Below are 6,340 nucleotides of genomic sequence, written 5' to 3'. Positions count from 1 at the left end.
CTGAAAACAGTACTACCATTGAGTTGATACAACAGTTCTTCAACAGTGGGAATTGGATGTCTCTCTCTAACTATAGCCTGATTGGCTTGTCGCATATCAACACAAATGCGAATGTCACCATCACTCTTAGGTATGACTACCAATGGAGAGATCCAACTTGATGGTCCTTCTGGGACTTCTTCTATAATATCAGCATCAAGCAATTCATGTAACTTCACATCTACCTTTTCTCTCAGCGGAAATGGTATTCTTCGAACAGGTTGGGCTACTGGCTTAAGAGAATCATCAATATGCAATTTTAACTCATAATCTTTTAACAAGCCAACACCAGTAAATAAACCATCATACTTAGACACAATGTCATTATCAACTCGAGGTTCAACATTATTAGCACCAGATTTAACACCATTTACATGTATTGGACCAACATGCAACAAACCTAAAGTCTCTGCGGTGTCTTTGCCCAATAGTCTGTGTCCATCGGTATCTGCTACCACAAAGTCAGCAACACATACTTTTTGTGTAACTTTTGATTCAACTTTTGCCGTAAATGTTCCTAATGTTGGAATTGGCTTCTTACTTCCATACGCGTACAATGTTTTAGCAGATTTTCTTGTTGTTGCATTAATATTACATGTCTTCAGCCATTCCCAAGTTTGCTTGTTCACAATGTTGCATGATGCACCGGAATCAACTAACATGTCTCCCACAGACACACCACCAATGTTTAAACTTACTCTGCACAGCCCATGTGTTGAACTTTTCATTGAAAAGACATTAGTTGATGCTCCAAATTCATTTTCACCCAATCCTGAATTATCTATTTGATTGGCATTAGATTTTAAAAAGGTTTTAGATTTTGCATTTCTTTGTTGATAAAACTGTGTTGTATTCCTTACTTTTGATCTGCATTTCTTTTGAAAATGTCCCAGATTTCCACATTTGTGACACTTCTTCCCTCTTGCAGGGCACTGCCTGTCAAGTTTGAAATGACCAAATAATCCACATGCAAAACACTCTTGTGTGTCTTTTCCCTGTTTTGACTTAATGTTACTCTTTCTTTGTATAGGAACTGAATTTACTTCATGCTGCATGCTTGGTTCTAATGATTTTCTTTCCATCATCTTAACCTGTGAATTAACTGCTTCATGTGCTCTAGCAATAGCTAATATATCATTTAACTGCACATCTCCTTTTTCCAAAAACTTTCGTCGTAAATGATTGGAATGACATTTATCAATTACTTGATCACGAAGTTGGGTATCCAATGAATCACCAAATTCACACATAGCTGCCTGTTGTCGCAGTCTGCAAACAAATTTGTTCACCGGCTCATCATGTTTTTGCATCAATTGCCTAAAAACATGGCGTTCAAAAGGTACATTAGCCTTAGGAAGAAAATGATCATCCAACAATGTTAAAGTCTCTTGAAGAGTTTTACCTTCAGTTTCTGGAACCAAAGAAAAGTAAATTTCTTGCACATCTACACCAGCAGTGTGCAGCAGCAGAGCCTGTTTTTGTTCATCACTGGTGACACCTTTTCCAGTGATATACAATGAAAACGCCCGTTTCCATCGCTTCCAACGTTGTCCCTGGCTTTGTGCATCACCATTGACATCAAAGGGTAATACAGCTGACACCTCGCAGGTAACTGCAGCTCCATTCATGATGCTCACTAGTAGTTTGGACAACACGATAAGAACAATTCACTGTCTGCTTGGACCTCTTGAACTAATAGGCTACAGATTTTAATTATTTTCCTCGTCGCCAAATGTCATATTCTGTCTGTTTACTGGTGTATTATATACAGAAATAACATGCACTTCTACTTTGATTAATTACTGACAACAGAATGTACTTCCGGGATACTTGCCAGGGTTGCCAAAAGATATTCTGGTAACCGGTCATAAGCATAACATAATAATCACATTTCAATACACTACAGTCTGTACCATAGTAGCCTATATTACCTATAACAGAAACAATGAATAATAAAAATAAAAACTTTTTGGAAACACTAATTGAGATATACTCAGGCTGGCTTGACAATATGCAGTCTGACAAATATTTACTACATCATTCTTTACTGGTTAGGGCTACCATATGTCCTCTTTTTTGAAGAAAAATAAATTGTCCTCCGAGGACACCCAAAAATGCTCGAATGTCCTCTTTTTTACATTTTCAGTTTTCTTGCTCATGTTTTCAACAGGATTTCATTGTTATGTGACTTTTTCGCAATTTCCAACCATTTCTGTACCAATGCAACATACTTTTTTCAAAAAAATGTTGACGTACTATTTGATCTGCTGTTCTAAGTAGCCAAAGTGGTCAACGATGAGTGCGAGTGGAACTGCGAATCCAATGCAACAATTGTGAGGCAATTTCCTCATTTGAGGAGATCTGATCAACAAATTTATGACAATAAAAAATTGGGACAAAATCAAAAAAATGGAGTAGGCTAAATCACAAAGAAATAAATCATTAAAACACTTGCAAAAGATTTCAAATATTTACATTTTAAGCTTCTCACACTTTTACAATAAATTATTGTTTTACCCAGATCTATTTTGTATTGATTCAGCGCTTGTAGACGTTGCTGATTACCGACATAGGCTAATAGTTTGGTTAATTTGTCAAGGAAGCAAATCGAAAAAATATCCAATGTGCACTGTGCAATAACATAAATATTTATTTTTCAAATAAATCGTGACGTGGGTGCTTACAACTTATGTGGGTGCAAATGTAGAATGAATTTAATCTATGATGCAGTCACAATAGTACAAGGAAGGTAACAGCCTTTTAGTTGAGCCTGTCCTTAGCATCTCATTAACAGCTGTAGGCCTATACAACTTCAATTCTATTTCAAGCAAGTAATTTCATGATTTCGTTAAAGCTGATCCTTTTTTTCTAAAAAAAGTTAAGGTATGGCTACCTGCAAATGCTGCCTGATTTCTCACATTTTATTACATCACATTTTTATTTTGTCGCAACAAATCGGCTTGCGAAAAACAAATTTGTCTGGGTTTTTTGTGTCTGTTTTTTTGCTGTAACTTTTCCTGTATACGCCTATATAATCAAAAAAGATGTAAAAATGTCTTCATACGTAGGCTAACATTCTAGGCTACTTGTACTTTACCCGCTGGCGAAACGTGTCCTCTTTTTAGGCGATGAAAATATGGTAGGCCTATTACTGGTATATTGATAGCTTTGTGCCTTCCTCCACGACCTGGATTGTCACGTTGTCGGCGTGTGGGGGCTTGCGAGCATTGATGATTCCCGTCAGGCGAGACCAACGCAAGGTTTTCCATGTTGGAACGGCTGCGGACGAGATGCCAGACAAGAACAATCCAAACCCGACGCGATGATTTTACAACCAAAACAACTTTATGCTATATTGCCAACATGCGTGGAACTGTGGTGGGCTTATGTATCACAATGAGAGTTGTCATTTGAACAGAAGTGAAACCATGTGCTGTCGTATGCATTTTCAATAAGTTGTTTGTGAAATCTAAGTACAAAACATTGCAGCGACGGTTATTTTTTTTGTCGTGATCTAAGGTTGGATAGAACTGACTAGACTACTAGCTATGTAGGTTACTTTTTATCACGGAAGCAATGAAACAGCTTGTAGGGTAGGCTGTAGCCTATGTTTTTGCTTGTACCGTACTTTCGCATTCATCATATCAACGTTGGAAATTGATTGATAGAATTTTTATCCTCAGACTGGGAAAGCTTCTTGCAGAGCATAATCCTGCCAGGTTCGCATACTTGTAGAGGCTTTGAATCACTGACGCAGGCCCGGTCGCGAATTTTTTTCCCACGAACTTTCTGTTACCGTACTTCGCATAGAGTTTATATTTATACCGTGTGAATGCAAACGTTTTTCGTTGGCGCGTTTGGTTCAGTGGTTTCGTCTTTTGCCTGAGGACATCGGTTCGACGCCTATCAAAGTCAATTTTTTTTCTTTACATTAATTTTTGCGGTGCACAAAAGCTTTTCATAAAAAGTAAGGTTAGGGTTAATTCTTAATCAATTCGGAGAATCTTACTTTTAGACTAGTAGTGACCAGAATCTATTTCTTTTCTCAACCTTTTTAAACTTGACTAGATGTGTCTCCAGGCTACGTTTTTTTTCAAGTTCAATTTTTAGATTTGGACCTGGAGCGTGAGTATCGGTTGCTGTGAGGGCGAAAATCGGTAAAAACAGTTACGCGCGCCTCGCGGTAACCAGCAATGGCTACACTTACAGAAACATGCAAATGAGACAGAAAGTTCGTGGGAAAAATTTTCGCGGCCCGGTCACCGAGATTAGCAGAGTGAAGTTTCCGATTGTTGAAGTCATGTTGCTGGGAAATTATTCCTTTCACCAGGTGCCGCTGAATGGAGAGCAGTCCTTAACGTGCATTGTTCAAGTGCACACCCCGAGAGTCGAACCAGCGTAGCTTGATCTTGAAGCTTCTTCGTTCCAGAAGTGACGCGCTAACCAACTGAGCTATCGGGGCGGAATCTTGATGAACACCTGAACTTTTTAGTAGGCTATTTCTCGTGACAGGAAGATTGCCCGTCGGATAATTTCCCGCCGGAAAGTTTCCCGTGTGGGAATATTGCCCTCCGGAAACTTGCCCGTGTGGGAAGATTGCCGTCGAGAAAATGGCCCGTCTTTGAATAAGAAATAGCTGCGAAAAAATCCAGCTGTGAGTCTGTATTGAACCATTGCTCCTCAAATCGTTTAAACTTAGCACCCTTGCAACCAGCTTGGTGCGACGAGGTTTAATTATCACGTTTTGACACTGATCTTTGTCATGTAGGCTATTAAGCGAAATTCATGAAGTAGCCTACTTTAATCTGTAGCAAACTTGAAAATGTAGCTACATTAGGTAATTCGCAGGAATAAAGGCACATTATAAATTTATCATTTAGACCAGGGATGTCCAACCTTTTATTATAGTGGGCCGCATTGTTACTTGAAATAATTCAATGGGCCGCAGAACCTATTAAATTTCAAGAAAATGGGTATATAAAGAAACAATTAAAAACCATTAATTTCATCTTTGAAAATTAGGAACAAATAATACACACACAAAAAGAAACAAAAATTTATTTCTACAATAATTTTGACATTGTTTTTCAGCTAAGATGTTACATTTGCATTAAAGGGCGTTGTCTTGATTCTTAGTATGTTTGCTAAGTGTTTGTCGGTCAGTCTGTTTCTTTCTGCAGTTTTTCATGGATGAAAATAACTGCTCGCAACAATATGTGCTGCCCCACATGCACAATAACTTTCTGGACAAAGTACAAAAACTGATTTATTAAATTCATTACATGAATGTAATTCTTCATAAAATAAAGGAAGAGTGTGTTTTCTGTGGAAAGTTTTCAAACTTTCTCGACTTTGCAGTTCAATTAGTTCAAGTTGGAATTCGGGTGGCGCTTTATCACACACTGAAATGAAACTGGGTCACTGAATAATTTTAATTCAATTGCAAGCTTTTTGAAGTCAGAAAATCTGACTGTAAATTATTTCAGCAAATCTTCAATTCTACAAGCAAACCAGCAATTCACATAACTTAGCATACTTTTCATAGTTTACAGAACAATCTTGAGCTCTTTCAGATAGACTACGAAATACGAAAATATACAATTGCGCCAGCTGTCAGTTGTGCTATGAAAAGTTTTAATTTCCTGGTAAAGCTACTTATACGCTCGAACATTGAACTACACAACTGACCCTTCCCTTGTAAATGCAAATGAGCTCAGCTAGCATTTTTGTGATGTCGATTAAAAAAGACAAATTATTATTCGACTATTCTTCATTTTCTATCAAGTTCATATTTTGTTTCTTTTTCTCCATGAACTGTTTGATTTTGGGTACCGTAACAATAATTGGAATCTTTTTAAGGTGGCTGCTCTACTGAGCCATCGGAATTTAGATATAGTCGGACTTATATATAATCCTGTTACTCCCATACTATAATACTATTACCAGAGCCACAGTGACTCTGCTATTACTACGCCCTTAAAACTGACTGGTACATTTTAATTAGGCTAAGATTCAAAGTTCAAAATACTACTTGAAGTGAAAAGGATTAGCTGGCCGCACAAAAATCTCAGGTGGGCCGCAGGTTGGACATCCCTGATTTAGACATTGAAAGTAGCAACAACTTTCATGCGAGAATGACAAGTAGGCTATGGGGAAGGTTTATTTGATTTCAAAAATTTATGCTCACGGAATCTGAAAGTAGACTGTCCTCAGAACTCAATGTAAAGCTGTATACTTTTGTCGGTACGAGATAGGCTAGAGAGTTGATATTTATATTTCCCAGAAGCATTTTTTCATTTAG

This window comes from Aplidium turbinatum, chromosome 7, assembly GCF_918807975.1.
Source record: "Aplidium turbinatum chromosome 7, kaAplTurb1.1, whole genome shotgun sequence".
In the NCBI taxonomy this organism is placed as follows: Eukaryota; Metazoa; Chordata; class Ascidiacea; order Aplousobranchia; family Polyclinidae; genus Aplidium; species Aplidium turbinatum.
This window is presented reverse-complemented; position numbering follows the sequence as displayed.